Source organism: Nannobrachium achirus (assembly GCF_963921795.1).
Source record: "Nannobrachium achirus genome assembly, chromosome: 9".
Lineage (NCBI taxonomy): Eukaryota > Metazoa > Chordata > Actinopteri > Myctophiformes > Myctophidae > Nannobrachium > Nannobrachium achirus.
The window spans coordinates 16,592,279-16,614,396 of NC_137818.1; positions in this window are offsets into that span (position 1 = coordinate 16,592,279).

Genomic DNA, 22,118 nt, shown 5'->3' on the forward strand with positions numbered 1-22,118 from the left:
TACCAGTTGTGAACGGCTGCTGCCTATAATGGTCCTGACTATATGGTCCAGACACAACAGGCAATTTTTCACTCACATTCAATCCACACTCAAATAATACTTTATAACACATTTTGAATTCTAGAAAAACAGTTCTACCTTATACAATTGATATGGTTTTATCATTTATAGCTTTAGGAACCGTTCAATGGACTTCAATAGACAGGTGATGCCATCTTGGGAGGTTTTCAGCTGTTATTTTCAATGATGTAATGTCACATTATTTCTATAGTATAAATGATTAACACCAAAACAATTTAAAATACATCTGGGTTAAAAAAAAAAGTTCAATGTTATAGCCTATATATAAAACTAAATGTTGTCAGGTTCTAAAAGAAAAAGCCACCCCTATAGACGGGTTTCTTGTTTACAAACTTGGAGACTAAATGCACAGCTGACTGTATCATGTAATCAATTCCGTCCAATCCCTAAACCTGTTGTTTTGGGGAGCGTTGGTTTCATTGGCTAATTTTGGTACGGACCCTGTGCGCGCGTGTAACGTGGACCAGAAACCCGTCTATAGGGACGGTGAAGCTGATAAAAAAAAAAAAAAAAAAAAAAGAGTACTAAACGAAAAGGTAGAACTAGCCTACCGGCAATCTCCAGGCCAAACTGAAATAAACTGAATTAAAGTTCACTGAAAAAAGGGCTATTTAGCCTGACAATTTATATGTCAAACCTAAAATAACTATCTGAAAACAACGTGTCGCACATCTGAGTTTCACTCCGGTGTGCGGCTCGTGGTGCTGTAGGTACAAGATGTAGCCCGAGCAGCTCTTGTACTAACAGCGGCAGACACTGAGGAAAAGCGGATAGATGTTTTGCGGGAATGTTTTGCGGGAATGTCACGCCGCTGTGGGACGCCATGATGCTTGGTTTAACGCGTCCTTTATAAAAATAAAAAAATAAAACAGACGCAGGAGGCTGGTGGTGCTTTGTAGCACTAAGCCCTGTGCCCTTTTTACACTGTACCTGCCAGGCGAGTGCAGGTGAAGGCCCCATGAAGACGACAGACATAAGGGTCTATTCACTGAGTGGACTCGGTGGTGATGGGTGTGCGCCGTGGTGGACGATGAGCGGCAAACGATGCGTGACGGGCGGCAGGCCACTTATCTATTGTTTTTGGGGGGTGCGGCAGTGGGTGGTTTGCATAATTACATTAGTTCGAATATAAGGGAACACCAAAGCATCTCACACGGAACACCAAAGGTCCGCGGCATAGAAACACTGATCTGACCGACTGCAACTTTTGTCACAATGTTTACAGTTGACAGATTGTTCTCCAGTGTGAACACAGTGTTTATTCAGGTTGTATGGCTGACTGAAACTGTTGTCACAATGCTTACAATGGAATGTTTGTCTCTTCAGGCAACTTGACTGATTGAAAGTTTACAGTGGAAAGGTTTTTCCTCCAGTGTGGATACACTGGTGTATTGTCAAGTCACTTGACTCAAGTCACTTGACTCAAACATCTTGTCACAATATTTACTACAAAATAAAATAAAGAGTTGCATTTGGGAATCCATCAGTCTGGATTGAAAACTGAAAAATGAAAACTTTTTTGGGGGGGCTTTATCGAAAAAAACAAATGCACGAATGGAGTATGGAAACACTTAGCGAATTAAAATGCATTGAACTCGCAGGAAGGGGCGCTGGGGGGCGGCCACCTAATCACTTGACCCACAACCTCAAGTGTAATATTGCAATTATACACCTGTTACCCTTAAAAAAACAAGTCAACTTCATTTCATTGTAATTAAGATATTCGATAGGAATTTGTAATTTTCTAATGCCAGATTTAGCTATTATGTCCCTTAACTTCACATGAAAACTGCTAGGCTAGCAGCTAGCATAGTGTGGGGAGAGCTGCAACTCTTGTGACCAGCACAGCTGATATCTTTGTTTGATTAGACCCGTGTGGTAGTGCTCGTTATTTACACGGATAGAGAGCTATTTCAACCAATCAGATTGCTTCGTCGGAACTTCATGTACTTCATTGTGTACAGCCTCCTCCCCTTGGCCCGTTTCCAGTGTCCAAGTGCCTCTTCAAAGGGGAACTCTGGCCGTGTGGGACCCAGGTTGACCTTTAGGAGCTGCACCTGGTGCTCCAATGTCAGCCTGTGCCTGTGAGGGGCGAGGATGAGGTTCTGTTTGGAGAACCATCGTTCGCAGCCCGCTGTGTGCACAGCCAGGGTAGTGGCCAGCTGAGCAAGGACAGTGAGGTTGGGGAAATCCTCCTTGTGGTACTTAGTCACCGATGACCAAAGCCTCCACACGCTGTCTTTGGGGTAGTGCTGTGCTTTCACTACTTTCTTCACCGCTGCCCACTCCTGTCGTGTTTTCGCTGCATCAATGAGGGGCTTAGAAGTTGTCTGGCGGTCCTCCCCGTCCTCCTTCCATCTATGGGTTTGCTCGCACCCATAGTGAGCAATAAGCCTTTCCAGCTCCTCCTCCCCAAAGACATTCAACTCCTCCTCACTCATGGAGGCTACTGGGCGGAGACTCAGCACACCAAATGCAGACAACAGAGAGGTGTTTGGAAATCTGGAGTGCATGTTGCTAATCATGTTGTCAATGAATTTGACGCACAGCTGCTCCAGATTGAACGTGCCCCTAGTGATTTGGTACTCACCCTTGTACATGTTGTCCAGGATGTTGCTGGCTAATGTCATCAGGTTGGGGGATTTCATCTCTTTGATCTTTTTTAGATCTTGGATTGCTAGGTCCAGCTTCACTTTAACCAAAGCAACATCAAAATTCTCAGTTTGCAGGAACTGGGATAAGATGGTGACAGGGGCCATTGCATCCATCATCAGAGCGGTAATGCTGATGAATTTGACGGTACTCACCTTCTTCTTCAAGAAATTTGCCTTCCAATATTTGCTGAAATCCTGGGACACGTCTGTGAAATAGGACAGCAAACCGTCAATAGTCCTGTGCACACTTTGCAGAGCCTTGAAGTACAACAGCCATCGGACGGAATTCAGCTCTTTGAGTGCAAACACAGGGTCTTCCAGCAGTAGCTGTATGTCTTGGATTCTGACGTCTATTTTGGGATGGCCGCACAAGTAGTAGAAGAGATCAGTCAGAATCTGCTGATGCTCCTTGAGATCTGCTATTGCCTCTGCTGCCTGAGATGTACACAAGGCCAGGGAATGGGCGGCACAGTGCACATTAACCATGTGTGGGTTTGCCCGAAGCAGTATTCCTGTGCAGCCTTTATTCATTCCCGTCATGACGGCTGCTCCATCCGATCCCATGCTCATCACCTTGGTTAATGGGATATCCAGCTCTGACAGCACTTCTTCGATGGCCTTTGCAATGCCCACACCTGTTGCATCCCTACACTCCTTGTTGTCAACAAAATGAGTGCTCGGTTCAAATGTGCCAGCATCAAGGATCTGGACATACACAACAAGCCGTTTATGGTTTGTGACGTCTGTAGACTCAGCTGTGAGTACGGTCACAAATGGAGATTCCTCCAATTTCTTTTTTAGGGCAACATCCAAAGTGGCTGTCATACTTGACAGCATTTCTGCGGACATGTATCGTGAACTGTATGAAAGAAGCTTTTGCTGTAGATGTGCAAGCTCTGGGACGCCGACCTCTGTCATAAAGCTACTTAACGACCCAAGCTTGGAAAGGGGGACACCTTCCTTGGCCATCCAGTGAGTGGTTTTATCCTTTTGCTGTAGATGTGAAAGATCTGAGACACCAACCTCTGCCATAAAGCTACTTAACGACTCCAACTTGGAAAGGGCAACACCCTCCCGGGCCATCCAGTGAGTGGTTTTAAACAGTACCAGTGCTGCCTTGTCTTGCTGGCTGTTCACCTTCACTTGACTTTGTTCCAAGTCTTTTAGCAGAGAACGAACTTTGAGGCAGGACTGATGTTGCTTGGTAGCAACATGGCGAGTGAGGGTGGCGTACTGGAAGTTGGTGCATCGTTTTAATTTGTGCAGAGAGGAGTTTTCGTTGCATTTTGTACATGTTTTACAGTACATGAAATTGTCTTGCGAGAAGCGCAGCCATGTGAATGTGGTGAGCCACTTCCTCAGAAAGGGACGCTTTTTAGAGGATGGAGGTGCTGAAGATGGCAGCTTAACTGCAGCAGTTGGCTCATCAGACTCTGAAGTAGACTCAGAGGCAGGGGAGGTAGGCTGTACACAGGCTGTGGCAGGGAGGGTTGCAACACAGGGAAATGTAGAAGCAGAAGATGCTGTATAAAAGAAAAAGGAAGATTATTAAAACTAGCAAAATAAACTACAATAAAAAAAATACATATTATGTAAACATATAAAATGTGTTTACAAGACATAAAATCTATGCAATTTTTTCCTTTTCAACAAGACCCATGGGAGTCTCTTGAATGCTCCAGTACAAGGATCCACGCAACACAGAATATATATTTTTCAAATCATGTTCCTAAAATGATTTCAACACGGATAAAACATTTTGTAACTTAGGATAAAGTATCATAAGGCCATGACCAATGGTGGTGTCCGTGTTTCTTTTTTCTGCGAATACTTAACAACATGGAACCTGTTGGCAAACATAGTGCATGCATCCCAGGTACCCCGCGACGCTGACATGAGTGCGTCCTTTCTCAATAAGGTGTGTCGCTGACGCAGACATATGAGTATCTCTTTAATTCTATTTTCTACAGTCACTAATATTTATTTTAAAGAGTATTGTGTTCCGGAGGTTGAATGCTACAAATTCCGTCCTTTTCCATATACGATAATGTGGCAGTGGAAAGCTCATTACTAGCAGCTCAGAGCACATTACACTTCCGTGAAGATGGATGTATATTGATTTGTTTTCAGCATATCGATGACAAGGTTTGTTTCTTTGTTTTAAATCTCAACGTTTAAGTTCTATGGCAATATTTAAGTTGAGGGGTTATGTTTCATTATGGGTTTAATTGATCGATTTGTTTCTTGTTTCAGTTTGTTTGTTTTAATGTATTTTTAAACCAACAATAGGCTCTATGCATATACGCAATTTTGTTCTACACTGTAAAAAAGGACTCTTTTGCCGAGTAGTATTTAAACAATATATGAAGTGAAATATACTCAATATAATTGCGTCCTTGATTTTGTGGCTATTATTTGAGTTAAGATTAAATAAAAATATCTCTAATTGGAATCCACTCATTCTATTTAAATAAAATATAATGATTCTGAGAATGATACTTGAATGTAACTCAATTTTATTGAGTAGTTTTTAAGGGTGAAATCATTCTGAGAATATTGTTTAAATCCAACTCAATTTTATTAAGTACTTTTTACAGATCTGAGTAGTGACTCCAGCCCTTTCCCTTGATTGGTCAAATAAGTTGGTCACATGTTATGCAAAGCATGCTGGGAAAAGCATTTGTCTAGGTTTTCAGGGACATTTTTAAGCTTTCGGGAGCTAAAAATGCTAAATGTATCATACCTATGTGTCTGCCTTGGCAAGCTGACTGTCATGTCAGAATTTTATTTGTCAGTATTTGAGCTTAAAACCCTAACCCTAACCGCTATGCTGCTAGCTTAAGGTTGAGCTCCATCACCTTGGTAGTCTGAAGGAGAAGAATTCATGGTAATATTGAGATTATTATGGTGGTCTTCTTTAAAATGTTCTGATTATACAATAATAACGTTGTTGCATATCTATTTTAATTATGCATCTGTATGTTGGTATTGTAAAACTTGGAACAAATCCTCTGGGAAGAAAACCTGAAACCAAACTCTCCCTATGTTAATATCATATAATATTAGCATGGTCATTCTCCAGACCATGCTAATCTTATCTGTATCGTTCCATTCTTAGCACCGGCAATTTTAGTTTCATTTTGAATCTACTCAATATTATTATGTTGAACCAACTTAAAATGTATGAGTACTATTTACACAAAACTAGGTTAACTTATTATTTTTGACTAGTATGAACTCAATATTTTTACTTAAGTTTTACTTAATTTAGTTAAGTTTCAATTTAAGTTACCCATACTAAATGCATTACATCAAATTATATAATATGAGTTAGATTTACTTAATTTCAAGCCAATAATATTTACTCAATGAAATTGAGTGTAAATAGTTGCCATAATTTAATTAAGTAGTTCTTGTGTAATTGTTTTTACAGTGTACTTCCGGGTGTCTTTCGACTTCCTTCACAGGTGTTACCGATGATACTAATGAAGGATCTGTTCCATTCTGGTCAAACAGAGTCCAGGTGCTGATATTGTGCATGTTGGCTCACTGGAAACACTCTGCTACACCAGTGGGTTTCAAAGTGTTCTTGAGTGGGTTCCAAATGTCCCCATACAGGTGTGTAACTCTGAGAGTGTACAAATGGAAGCAAATGGACCTGCAAGGGTCCATTTGATTCCATTTGTTGATTCCATTTGTTTGAAATTAAAGAACCACTGTGCAATAAATCAAACAGAGCCTTAATTAGTATCATCAGTAACACCTGTGAAGGAAGTCGAAAGACACCCGGAAGTAGAACAAAATGGCGTATATGCATAGAGCCTATTGATTCATCAATAAGGGCCTTTCTGGGCCCCTCCCTTTCCCCCTCCCCCTGAGCAGCAGCCATGTTGGTGGTGTTACTGCTGCAGCAGTGTGTGTCTATGTCTATGGAGATGGGACTGGTAATGAAATTAGTCATTACCAGTCCCATCTCCATGATATTTAGATCTAATTCCATCGCCAGTTCCATCCGCATGATTTGTAGATCTAATTATATGAGTCCCATCCCCATGATTTGTAGGTCTAATACCATCACCAGTCCCATCCTTATGATTCGTAGATCTAATTCTATCAGTCCTTTCTCAATTATGTGTAGGTATAATTCCATCGTCAGTTCCATCCACATGATTTGTAGATCTAATTCTATACAGTTCCATCCTCATGATTTGTAGATCTAATTCCATCGCCAGTCCCATCCTTATGATTTGTAGATCTAATTCTATCAGTCCCATCTCAATTATGTGAAGGTCAAATTCTATAGCCAGTTCCATCCCCATGATTTGTAAGTCTAATTCGATACAGTCCCATCTCCATATTCTTTAGATCTAATTCCCATGATTTGTAGATCTAATTCCCCACCAGTTCCATCCCCATAATGTGTAGGTCCAATTCCATCGCCAGTTTCATCCGCATGATTTGTAGATCTAATTATATCAGATCCTTCCCAATGATTTGTAGATCTAATTCCACCGCCAGCTCTATCTTTATGATTTGTAGATCTAATTCTATTAGTCCCATCTCAATTATGTGTAGGTCTAACTCCATAGCAAGTTCCATCCGCATGATTTGTAGATCTAATTCCATAAGGTCACATCCCCATAATTTGTAGATCTAATTCCATCACCAGTTCCATCCCCATAATGTGTAGGTCCAATTCCATCGCCAGTTTCATCCGCATGATGTGTAGATCTAATTCTATCTGTCCCATCCCCATAATGTGTTGGTCCAATTCCATCGGCAGTTTCGCCAGTTCCATCTGTATGATTTGTAGATCTAATTCTATGAGTCCCATCCCCATGATTTGTAGGTCTAATATCATCACCAGTCTCATCCTTAAGATTTGTAGATCTAATTCTATCAGTCCCATCTCAATTATGTTTAGGACTAATTCCATCGCCAGTTCTATCCGCATGATTTGTAGATCTAATTCTATATAGTTCCATCGTCATGATTTGTAGATCTAATTCCATCACCAGTCCCATCCCATAATGTGTAGGTCCAGTTCTATCGCCAGTTTCATCCGCATGATTTGTAGATCTAATTCTATGAGTCCCATCCCCATGATTTGTAGGTCTAATACCATCGCCAGTCCCATCCTTATGATTTGTAGATCTAATTCTATCAGTCCCATCTCAATTATGTTTAGGACTAATTCCATCGCCAGTTCTATCCGCATGATTTGTAGATCTAATTCTATATAGTTCCATCCACATAATTCATCTGCTTACAATAAATGTGACAAATCTCTGTGACAATTATTAAACAATTCAATCTTTATTTCAGACCCAGGAAGATCCATATCAGTCACACTACAATAAAACAATACAAGAACAAGTAATACAACAATACAAAAAACAAGTAATAAAAAATTCAAAATAAAAGCACAGAGCACCAAGCCTAAAAAATCAGTTTCTGACATACAGACATGTGCGCCAATGGTTCCACAGTCTTGATGAGAACCTGACAGCACTGCGTGTAGGGTCCGTTATAACAGCAATGATGTCATTAACTGACTCAGATGCCCTACACATAAACCTGTACATAAGGTTGCGTAGTACAGCAGAGCAGGTGGGAACCCCCACACTGACAAACATCTGGCTCGCACTGGAGCTTCTCGGAGCTCTTAACAGCAGCCTCATACAGTCATTATAGGCCACTGTGAGACGTCTGATGCTGCCTTGTCTGTAGCGACACCAAAGCTGGGCAGTATACAGTGGTGTACAAAAGGATCTAAACAGAGATATCTTCACAGGTACAGAGCACATGCTAAATTTGCGACACAGCATGTTTGTCATGATAAAACTGAGAAATAGAGCTTCATTGCCAATTCAATACAACTACAACATTAAAAGAACTACAAATCCCAGAGTGCAGCAGCAAGATGGCTGCTCGTTGGCTGATTGGGAGCACCTGAAAAGGAGTGGAGGTGCTCAGTCATTTGAAAAAACAAACAACAGAGAGAAGAAGCTCCAGAACCAAGAACATCCAAGTTCCACTCAACTGAGTTCGGTCCAAAGACACCAATGGTCGGTAGATGTTTTATTTACTTGAATGTGTTTTAAAATGCTGCTTAATATGTTTATGTTAACTGTTAAAGTTTATTTGGCCTAGAGAGGCACATTGCATTGCAGCACAACACATTTCATCGAATTGTTGTTTAAAGAACTTTATTTGTAAATGCCCATAATTATTTGCTTAAAAAGTTAAAGTAAGATTGTCAGAGTTAAAATGTTAAATGATTTAAAAACGACTAAAATGTGGAAAATTCATTAGAATTGCATGTTTAAAGTTTAAAAGGTTAAGTTTAGGGCTGATCTACAAGCTTGGATCAGCTATAGTTTCTTTAGATCTTTCTATATTTAAAGGGCTTAAATGGTTGATTTATTTAAATGTTGAAAAAACAATGTTGTTAATCTTTATCTCTTTCTTCTGTGTTTTGAAGGTTTTCAACCTGATGATTGAAACCAACTAATCAACAAAGAAGCCAACAAACAATAGAGAAAGTTGGAAAATAAAAAAGTTGATTAAGTTGAAATCTTGAGTTGTCCTTGACGTCATTTGGAACTGAAATCTGTGGGGACTTGACAATGTTGGCTTGGGCATACAGCTTCCGCCGCTGTCTATAGATGTCCTTGTCATCTGACAGGTCATTGGAGATAATATGACCCAGATAAGTAATCTCGCTACATACATTTAGGGTAGAGCCAGCTAGATTGAAGTCAGGGAAGGTAGATTGTCTGTCTTCCCTACTTCTGATAATCATGATTTTACTCTTTTTAGCATTGTATTTAATATCAAAATCAAGGCCATACTGTGAACATACACTCAGAAGCTGTTGGAGTCCCGCACTGTAAGGACTAAATATGACCAAATCATCTGCATACATCAGGTGATTAATTAGTGAGTCACCAATCCTACACCCAGTTCTACATGCATTTAACATCAGTGATAGATCATTCATATAAACATTAAAAAGAAAAGGGGACAGAATTCCTCCTTGACGGACTCCATTAGTTACATAAAAGGAAGGAGAGATTGACTTCCCCCATTTTACACTCATCGTCTGGTGAGCATACCAGAACACCAAAATTCTGACTAAGTAACTAGGGACCCCTCTTTGTGTCAATTTCAAAAACAACTTCTCGTGATTAATGCGATCAAACGCCCGAGAAGCATCTATAAACGATACAAACATAGTAGAGTTCTGTCTACTGTATTTTTCTAGAATCTCTTTGAGAGCAAAAATACACAAATCAGTGCCATGTTTCCTTTTAAATCCAAATTGGTTATCAGCAGACAAAATCAACCTCTCAAGTCTGCTCAGTACAATTGACTCCAACACTTTGGACAAAACACTGGCCAATGCAATTGGCCTATAATTATCTGAGCTGTTGAGCTTTCCCACTTTATCTTTAATGACCGGCACTAATAGAACAGTGAGCATAGACTCAGGTAAAAACCCATGTATAAAACATCCTGTAAAACCCATAGCAACCAAAGGACACAGTTTCTTACTGGCAAGTTTAAGATGTTCTGCTGTGATATTGTCCAGACCACAGGCCTTGTTATCCCCTAGCTTCAACAGAGCTTCATGTACTTCAGCAGGGGTAACAATCACCTCATCATTAAAATCTACATTTTGAACTACAAACAGATTACTTTTTACACAGTTGAACAGATCAGAATACTGTTTCTGCCACAACTGTGAAATTTCATCCGACCCACTTACACCGTCTATATTTGATGGAAGGGATGTTTTGCAATTATTTATCATTTTAATTTCTTTCCAAAAGTCATTTACATTATTCTTTTGCAGTTTCTTTGCCAGTGAATCCGACCTCATTATATTCTCATTTCTTTTAATATACCAGAGGGCATATTTAAAATTGGCATTAGTCTGCTTTTTATTCTCAAACAGAGGGCCATGTCTAACCTTACCAGACTCCGCCCACAACCTAAAAGCACTTCTAGCCTCAGAGTGAAGTTTTTGTACGTGATCATTCCACCCTGGCTTAGCATTACATACTTTTGCTCTGTGTTTATGGAGTGGCTTGCTGGAACTACAGAGAGCCTCCACAATTGCTTTATACAGGGAATTCAATTCATTACAATGCTGTGCATTACTGCAATTCATGTCACGACACAGTATTGCATCTATTGGTACCTTAATTTTGCCCAGCAGGGCATCAGAGAGATTCAGATATTGTTCTAGATCTCTCTTGGTCAGTTTAGACCAGTTTATTTTCCCTGAGCTTAAGCTGTTATCCACAGGAATCAACACTGGCAGATGGCCTGTATTCAGTACTACCCGGAGTGGTATGTGATCGGTGGTAGCCAGATCATACACAATTTCCATATGTTCTATAGAGCCATGAGCATCTTGAGTACAAAGGCAATGATCCAGCCAGGAGGTTGTGTGCCAGGCTTCGCTGATATAAGTGTAGCTACTTTCCGGTAATAGTACCTTGCTAGATAAAATCAATCCGTTATCCATACAATATTGCATTAGATGTTTCCCAAATAAGGAGTTAGGATCAGACACATCTGCATTCATGTCACCAACAGCATAGATACAGGTAGAAGGATTGTCCTGAATGAACGACATGATAAATGCCATTCTGTTGAGATACTCATCCTCATTTTCATAGCATTCAAAAGGTGAGTATGTATGTATGTATGTAATCCACTTATCTCGAGAAACATTCGTCCCACCGGCTTCAGATTCGGCACATGCATTCCCCGCCACGGCGCAGAATGCAGTGCCCGGCCTCGACCCTTACCCGATATGCGGTTTTCCGGAACCGGTGTGAAACTTTCGGAATCTCCGTATGCGGAGCTGATTGTTGACATCAGGCTGTTCCGGAGGAACCGGCGCAAACACTGACTAATTGTGACATCACTTCATAAAAGGCTCTGACATCATGTACGCCACATGAGTCACCAATATCCAGGCCCCCCTATGCTGAGTCTGTTCTGGTCTTGGATTAATGACTCTGCTTTACTCTGCCACATTTGCTCATGAACTACTTTGATCGGATGTACACCAAGTATCATAATGAGATAACTGCGGAGGTTAAAGGAGCACTTCGCCAATTTTCAACCTCATCTCATAAGATCAGTCCTACAGTGCACTATAAAATGGCACTGTCTATGGAAATAGATCTTCAAATTATAGGGCTGGGGATGGAATCATGGGCATGGACAATCATGGAGATGGTACTGACTATCAAATTAGAACTATGAATCATGGGGATAAGATGGCAATGGTATTAGACCTACACATAATTGAGAAGGGACTGATTCCATTAGATATACAAATCATAAGGATGATGGAATTAGACCTACAAATCAAAAGGATGGGACTAGTGATGGTATTAGACCTACACATCCTGGGGATGGGACTCATATAATTAGATCTACAAATCATAAGGATGGAACTGGCGATGGAACTAGACCTACACATAATTGCAATGGGACTGATAGAATTAGATCTACAAATCATGTGGATGGAACTAGCAATAGAATTAGGCATACAAATGATAGGGATGGGACTGGTGATGGAATTAGATCTACAAATCATAAGGATTGGACTGGTGATGGAATTAGACCAACAAATCATGGGGATGGGATTCATAGAATTAGATCTACAAATCATGCAGATGGAACTGGTGATGGAATTAGACCTACACATGATGGGGATGGGACAGATAGAATTAGATCTACAAATCATACGGATGGAACTGGTGATGGAATTAGACCTACACATTATGGGGATGGAACTGGTGATGGAATTAGATCTACAAATCATGGGGATGTGACTGTATGGAATTAGATCTACAAATCATGCGGATGGAACTTGCTATGGAGTTAGACCTACACATAATTGAGATGGGACTAATAGAATTAGATCTACAAATCATAAGGATAGAGAGCTGGTGGTGGAATTAGATCTACAAATCATTGGGAAGGATCTGATATAATTAGATCTACAAATCATGCGGATGAAACTGGCAAAACTGGCGATGGAATTGGACCTACACATTATGGGGATGGAACTGGTGATGGAATTAGATCTACAAATCATGGGGATGTGACCGTATGGAATTAGATATACAAATCATGCGGATGGAACTTGCTATGGAGTTAGACCTACACATAATTGAGATGGGACTAATAGAATTAGATCTACAAATCATAAGGATAGAGCTGGCGGTGGAATTAGATCTACAAATCATTGGGAAGGATCTGATATAATTAGATCTACAAATCATGCGGATGAAACTGGCGAAACTGGCGATGGAATTGGACCTACACATTATGGGGATGGAACTGGTGGGGAATTAGATCTACAAATCATGGGAATTAGATCTAAAGAATATGGAGATGGGACTGTATCGAATTAGACTTACAAATCATGGGGATGGAACTGGCTATAGAATTTGACCTTCACATAATTGAGATGGGATCATGGGACTGATAGAATTAGATCTACAAATCATAAGGATGGGACTGGCGATGGAATTAGATCTACAAATCATGAGGATGGAACTGTATAGAATTAGATCTACAAATCATGTGGATGGAACTGGCGATGGAATTATACCTACACATAATTGAGAAAGGACTGATAGAATTAGATCTACGAATCATAAGGATGGGACTGGTGATGGTATTAGACCTACAAATCATGGGGATGGGACTCATATAATTAGATCTACAAATCATGCGGATGGAACTGGCGATGGAATTAGATCTAAATATCATGGAGATGGGACTGGTAATGACTCATTTCATTACCAGTCCCATCTCCATAGACATAGACACACACTGCTGCAGCAGTAACACCACCAACATGGCTGCTGCTCAGGGGGAGGGGGGAAAGGGGCGGGCCCAGAAAGGCCCTTGAAAGTTATAACATTATCGATCAATTAATCGATTAATTGATGAGCAGCGTTTTTAGGACCAAAAGGAAAATATTAAGATAATAATAATAATAAAAAGAAAATATTAATTATAATTGTTTAATTTAATTCTTTACCTTTGAATGTTTTTTCTCCGGTGTGGATACGCTGGTGTGTCTTCAGGTGACTTGACAAACTGAAACTCTGGTCACAATGTTTACAGTGAAAACGGTTTTCTCCTGAGTGGATACACTGGTGTTTCTTCAGGCGAGTACTTGACTGACTGAAACGCTTGCCACGATGTTCACAAAGGAAAGGTTTTTCTCCAGTGTGGATACGCTGGTGTCTCTTCAGGAGATTTAACCAGCTGTAGCTCTTGTCACAATGTATACAATGGAAAGGTTTTTCTCTTGAATGCCTACGCTGATAGTGAACCTTTAGAGAACCTGGCCTAGTGAAACTCTTGTCACAATGTTTACAGTGGAACGGTTTTTCTCCAGTGTGGATACGCTGGTGTGTTTTCAAGTGAGAATTCTGATTGAAACTCTTGTCACAATGTTTACACTGGAAAGGTTTTTCACCGGTGTGGATACGCTGGTGTGTCTTCAGTTTAGATGAACAGCTGAAACTCTTGTAACAATGTTCACACCGGAAAGGTTTTCCTCCAGTGTGGACACCTCCATTTGTCTCCCCCCAATCGTCACTGTCTTCAGTGACCTCCTCAGTGTCAGATTCGAGTTCAACTTCAACGTCAGAGCAGCGAGAAGAGATGTCTTCATCAACTTCACTTTTCACTGTTATTAATGTCAGCATTGATCCAGCAGGCTCCTCTGGTCTTTGAAGTATCTCCCCCTGTTCCTCTTTAATTTGTGGAGGCTCTGGTTCCTCCTGGAGCAGACTGGGGCTCCTCTCCTGTTCAGGAGGATCCTCCTCTTTACATACAACCATGTGCAGGGTGTCTAGGAGCAGAAAAATAACAATAGTGGGATCAACATTTAGAAAGGTAAAAAGTAAAAAAATATATATATATTCTATCGTTTAGACCGATGCTAGGTTCTTGGTTTACTTATGATCCTAGATTACTGAGGCATTACAGTACACTGTCTCTATAATTTGATGAAAGTGCTTACTTTAAGTTAAAGAGCCTCAAACTTACTGAGATCTATGTGGTCTTCAGGTTCCAGTTTAAGGTGGTCTTCAGGTTCCTGTTTAATAGAAACAGTCCTGGCTGGAGAACTCATCTTTACCTGCAGACTGGACTCCACACACTGGTCTGGAATGAGGGAATAGAATTAGGACTTTGACAATAGAGGGTATGCGCATGCATAAAGTAAATGGCAAATCGAGTGGCAAAGTTAGTTTAACATTGTTTAACGTTCATTTAAATCAGACTTTTCTGTTTGAATGATGGGGCTGTCAAGGGCAGAAAGTAGTTTTTTGCCTCTCATAGTTTGCGTTCCCGCTAATGCTGGGCGAGTAATCTAAAATGGATCGTGATCTCTATTCAGACTCCTATGCGATCTCATTTAGAAAAATAACATTATGGCGATTCTATGACATCATGACACTGTGGCAGCAGGTAAATAAACACGTTTGGGCAACAGTCCGCACACTGTGCGTTTGAGCACACACACACACACACAGCTCTTTCTCCATCGCTGTCTCCCCTCTCTCTCCCTCTTTACCGCACGCACGCACCCCTCTTTCGCACACACACACACACACACACACACACACACACACACACACACACACACACACACACACACACACACACACACACACACACACACACACACACACACACACACACACACACACACACACACACACACACACACACACACGCGCAGTAAGGACTTAGATGCAACATAAATAAGGACTTTAAATATAGGCTAAGTGGTTTTCTAGTGTTAAACAACTAATCGTTATTCTGACAGTACTCATTGGTACCAGCAGCAGCAGGCAGGAAGGCAGCTGTCCTCGGTAGCAGGAAAAGTCAACCTAAAATAAAGTCGACCCAAACTCGTTTCTAGGGCTGTCACGATTAATACATAATCGTCTATTCGCGATTATTTTTCATATTCGTGAATATTTTTCATATTCGCGATTATCGTCAATTATCTAATTTAATTTAAAAAGCAGTGAGTTTTGACAATAAAACCATTCTTAAACAAGTTAAACCTCACGTCAACACTTGCATTCTTGAATGCGCCTCCCCCTTGTTGCCACGGGGACCCGTGAACGCTCAATGCTGGTCCTCCTCAGTCACAGTCAGTCAACACAACAGCAGCACGGCACAGGCAGGCTGGCTGGCTAACTAAAAATGCTTAAACAGTTTGTTTTTTCCAGACGGTCGGAACAGACACATGTACCATACACATCCCGGGACTATATATTCCTTTTGATACGTGACAGAAAAAGGCGTTCACTTTCGTTTCAACACAGAGGACTGGAGTCAGTGCCTTTACTGCAGCTTAGCTTAGCATAGCTCTGGTCCATAGCATTAGTGGAGTTCTCCCTCCACTAACGCTATGGACCAGAGCTAAGCTTAGCACTGCTGCTCTGCTGTGGAGAGGATGATGATGATGATTACACACAGAAGGCGACTAACTAACTATAGATGTTGGATCGTGGTCGTGATAAACATTAGGCCTATTAGGCTACTGTCGCTATTTTCAGCTGTAGGCTATTTTTGCAGTTGTCTGCTATTTTCACAACACAGCGCGACGCGTTGTGAGCTTGTAGATCGGCTATTTTCACAACCCACCGCGACGCGTTGTGAGCTTGTAGATCGGCTATTTTCACAACGCAGCGCGACGCGTTGTGAGCTTGTAGATCGGCTATTTTCACAAGGCACCGCAAGCTTGTAGAGCGGCTATTTTCACAACGCACCGCAACGCGTTGTGAGCCTACAGATCGGCTATCTATTTTCAAATAGCTACGGTATAAAATAGGGCTAAAGTTAGCAAGTAAATGTACTTAATAGTTACTTTACACCACTGAACTGATGTTTAAAAAGCAATTAAATTGCTCATTAAGGTGCAGTATGAGTATGAGCTCAAAGCCTATTATCATAGTGGCATAAAATGAAGGGGGGGAAAAGACGATATATTCGTCAATCGGCGATTATTTGTATGACAATTAATCGTCTGGAGAAAATCCTAATCGTGACAGCCCTACTCGTTTCCCAACGAGTCTGTGGCCTTAAGCTAGATGCAGAATAGACCAAAATCAAATCTTTGCTTCTGGGGGTCCCTGGAACAAAATATTTTGCGATGGGGCTCCGTGGCCAAATACATATCATTCTGGGGCTCCATGACATGAAAAAGTTTGAGAAACAATGATAGCAACATAGGTTTTTTCAGGAAAACTGTTTTCCTGGCCACGGACCCCCATCTCAAAATATTTTGTTCCACGGATGGACCCCTATCGCAAAATATTTTGTTCCAGGGGCCCCCAGAAGCAAAGATTAGATTTTCGGTCTATTCTGCATCTAGCTTAAGGCCACAGACCCGTTGGGAAACCAACGAGTCTGGGTCGACTTTGTTTTAGGTCAACCTTTCCTGTATTCCTGTCCTCCACATGTAGTGCACACACAGGAGACACTGCTCATCACTCGACCATGTTCTCTATCTCTCTCTCTTTCCTGTTAACTTGCTTGCGAGCGAGAGAGAGAGAGAGAGAGAGAGAGAGAGAGAGAGAGAGAGAGAGAGAGAGAGAGAGAGAGAGAGAGAGAGAGAGAGAGAGCTTTAGGAGCCGTTCCACAACCTGCAGTGTTAAGGATGGATCATGGATGTCCATATATCAACATCAATGTCCAGCAGTTTGTTTTGTGTCTCCAGCAGTGTGTGTGTGTGTGTGTGTGTGTGTGTGTGTGTGTGTGTGTGTGTGTGTGTGTGTGTGTGTGTGTGTGTGTGTGTGTGTGTGCGCGCGCGCGTTGTGCGTGCGTGTGGGGGTCCACCTAGCCCCATATAGAACCTCACCCGTCGCTGCATACTGTTGCGCTCCGAGATGAGGTCCTTTAAAGATGTCTCCGTGGGGGGGAGAACGCCTCCAACTTTTAGGTAGAAAACACTTTTCCCAAAATTGTATCCACAAAGTAAAGGTGGTTCCGAGCTCCCTTACTGTGATAACCTAACCAGGGTCCATAAAACATGAACCAGGGCACGAAATAACCGCTTAAATCGCTAGTTTTGTCAGCCGGTCTAATGTTTACAAGCCTGGAAGTTGCAGCCGGAATGGCAGCATTAGCGCCTCGTCTGGTCGAATGTTGCATACTGTGACAGTATGCAGCGACAGTTGAGGGTCTATATGGGTCTACGTTCAACCAGAGGAGGCGCTAATGCTGCCATTCTGGCTGCAACTTCCAGGCTTGTAAACATTAGACCGGCTGACAAAACTAGCGATTTAAGCGGTTGTTTCGTGCCCTGGTTCATGTTTTATGGACCCTGGTTAGGTTATCACAGTATGGGAGCTCGGAACCACCTTTACTTTTGTGGATCCCCCCCCCCCGCCCACGGAGACATCTTTATACTAGGACCTCATCTCGGAGCACAACAGTATGCAGCGACGGGTGAGGTTCTATATGGGGCTAGGGTCCACCCTATGTTCCCCAGGTTCTATGTTCCCCACTTCTCCCCCAAATAGGTTCTATGTTCCCCATGTTCCCCACCCACCCTCCCCACAAAAAGGTTCTGTGTTCCCCTCTCAACCAAAAAAAAAGATCTACTCTATCTTCCCAAAAACGAAAAAAAAAAAAAAAAAAAAAAAGAATTGCAGGAAATGGTGGGACATATGGCCACTAAGAACATGTGGGCCCAGGTGTCTCCACCCCTAAGTGCCCACTTGTCCAAATGCCCACCAGATGCCCAGTCATAACAAAAGTATGGTGTCCAGATGGCCCTAGTGCCCCCTGTCCCACTAGTAATTTCTCCCCATTATTGGGTGTTTTGAGTTGTTATTAGGCCGGCTTTACACTGCAGTCAAATCCAGCCCAAATCCGATTTGTTGTCAGATCTGATCTTTTGGCCCGAGTTTTCACACTGCATTTGCAAGTGACACAGATCTGATCAGTGCGTTCAGACAGCGTCAGCTCAAAGCTGCCCTGCGGGGACATGTGTGCTTTGGTTACCGTGGTAACGACGTAGGCGTCATGACGTTACGTCACTACGTCGACGCTGGTTGATTACGTTCTGATTACGTGCGACATAATAGTCCATAGTAAACACACGTTAATATTGTTTTTCTCTCTTCTTTTCTTTACTCTTGTGTTTTGCTCTTCTCTCTCGTTTTCACTGTTTAGCTCACGTGTTTTCTCTCTTCTCTTTTGTTTTTCTAATGTGCTCAGTGGGCTGTAATCAAATAGTAAATACTCGCGCTCTGTAATGATGTAATTTACAGCCGCGCTTGGGTCGCGCTGCTCTCGCAGCAAGTGACGCTTGGGCCAGTTTGATGTGACTTGAATGTGACCTGCACCTGCATATAAGTCTATGGGGTTGATGTGGTTGCTGCTTTCAGACTGAGTCAGATGTCCTCAGATCCGATATGGATCGGATTTGAAACTACCTCTGGATGTGGTTTTTCAAAATCGGATTTCATGTGACCTGAATGTGACATGTTTGGATTTAGACTATTTAAAAAAAATCGGATTCCACTTTTGAAGTGACCCAGATCTGATTCAGGCTAGATTTCAGTGGCAGTGTAAAGCCGGCCTTAATAATTAGAAATGATTGTTTCCTGCATGTTTGGGGGGGGGGGGGGGGGGGGGGGGTAAATGGCGAACATAGAACCTGGGGAACATTAACCTCGCCCACCAGGCTTTCTGAGGCCGGCTACAGACCTGCAAGCACAGACAAGCACAAAGTGCTAGTGAGAGTTGTGTGGGGGGAGGGGGGGGCAGAGACAGCACAATGCATTCCGGATGGAAGTCACATGGTTTGAGTGCTTGTGAGAGTCCTGTGGTGTTGCTTAAGCACAAGCACACAAGCACAGCACATGGACTGTTGTAGGCAAGCATTATAGGGCAGACCAGCTGCACTTGATGAGACAGAAGGGCAGGGTTGAACTGCCAACCAATAGGACAGAGAGGCCATGATGCAATCCCACACAGGTGTGTTCACTTGTAGTTTAGTACTCCACAGTAGCAGAGCCTGTCTGCACTGCAGTGACATGAAACCTCCATTTCAGAACGAAATATTATAAATAAATTAAAGTTAAGTGTGTGTAACAGTAAACATTCGACAATAACAATGAATATTACAAATATTTCTTTACATGTCATACATGGTGACAGTGATGCCTACACAGATGCAATTGATTGAATGTGCTATTCATAATAAAATGAAAGCTTTATACAGTGGTGAAAAAAAATACTCAAAATTATTGCTTAAATAAAAGTATCAATACTGAAACATACAAATATACAGTGGTGAAAAAAATACTCAAATTCATTGCTTAAATAAAAGTATCAATACTGAAACATTTGTTAAAAGTAACTTTTTTAAATAGCAGATCTACAAGCTCACAACGTGTCGCATGGTGGCACGCGGTGAGCTTGTAAATCCATTTTTTTCACCAAAAAGCACCCAATGACACCTCCAAAAGAACTACATGGCCAAATACCATATCTGCTTCCTCCTCAAGCAGAACCGCCCACTTACGCAAAGCATTGTGGGAAATGTATTCTTTTTTGGAACAGACTTTGACTGAACACACAACTTTGACTGAACTTTTTTTTTTAAAAGTGCGTCTCAGTGTGAGTGCAGCCTGAGTGAAAGGGGAACATAGGTACGGTCCCTGTGTGTGTGTGTGTGTGTGTGTGTGTGTGTGTGTGTGTGTGTGTGTGTGTGTGTGTGTGTGTGTGTGTGTTGCTATAGCTATATGTGGAGATAGTTTATTTAGCCTTCAGCTAACATCAGCTCAGTAAAATAAGTAGCCTATATTAAGAATAGGCCTACACATCAAGCCTGAAACTTCGTGACGTCATTACGTGACAAGACAACAAAAACATAACAACACTGTTGTTACAACAGTTAGCTAGCTAGCTAACTAGCATGCTAACATGGAGCAGCCCCATTGTAAACAATGAAAGCAGGCATCACCAGTCTTTCCACCTCACAGTCACATATAATCGACTATATTTTGACACATGACACATGACTTCCATCATCTTCTCCACAGATAAAAACGTACACTCACCTTGGCTTTGTTTCAACAACTACATTAACATTTCCCAGGAGAAATAGGACCGATATCTCAGCATTTGTTACCTCCGTAGCGTGTCGTTGTTAAGCGAATGCGCGCAGGCAGTTGGCTGGCTCACACACAGCTTAGGTGTATGCCGCCACCTAGTGTAGCAGTATGTAGTGCATGAGTCTCTGCAGCACATGGAAGAAGATATCGTTTCACTTCTACCACCCAACCCAAGCTAGCTCCAGTTGGCTCCAGTTGTCTGGATGTCCTTAAAAAATATTACTGGACATAACAATGTAATAATAATAATAGTTTGATCTTACTTAGGATTAGGAATAGACCTCTTCTGTTGCGACACCCGAAACACCCCAAAAGTTCAGGTTCCAACACTGATGACGTGTCCAAGTTTGCAATCAGTAGATGTATGTATCAACTGACAAAGAATGTCTATTTAAGCTGCCACATCATCCAGATCCATAAAAGGTTTCTTCCCAACTGAGATATAGAACCCAACCACCTTAAAAACCATTGTAAAAAAAAAACCACTGTACATCCCTCCCTGCTCTGCCTGCATAACCGTGATGCATGAAAACTGTTTTCACCTGTAGGCTACATATTTTGTTCTGATTGTATTGTATTGTGTACACTTCTGCTTTGGCAATGTAAACGTATGTTTTCTCATGCCAATAAAGCCCTTTGAATTGAATTGAAAATTGAATATAGAATTAATTTAATTTATAGTAAAACATTCACAAGGTAGTGGAGGGGTTATCCATCCTTTATTCACTAACAGTTACGCACCTCCTCCACCAGGCGGCGACAGACAACAGTATCTGGATCCTTTGCTGCTCACGCTTGTAACACGTTGACCCGGACATGAATGCGTGTTGTTTATGTTCAGCGCAAAATGGTGGAATTGGAATTCCTGGAGGACACGTAGACACAGCTTTACACTTTATATAAGTATTTTTGTTGGAAAGGATCTTGTGTTTTACAAGATATCAGTCCTTACGATATTATATTCTTACTAATTATCACTCAGCGCGTCAATTTAAGCTTCAATGACGGCAGTAGGATAAGGGTAGGCAGGTAGAAGGTCCGATGTTCCGAGTAGGATGACCGTCGGCAGGTTAGCTACTCACCAGTGTTAGTTTTTCTGGGGTTAAGGTTAGGTTTAAGTCGTCGGAATACTGTCCTGTTATACTCTTGAAGCTACCATGGAAGGTATAACATTATATAATTGTGC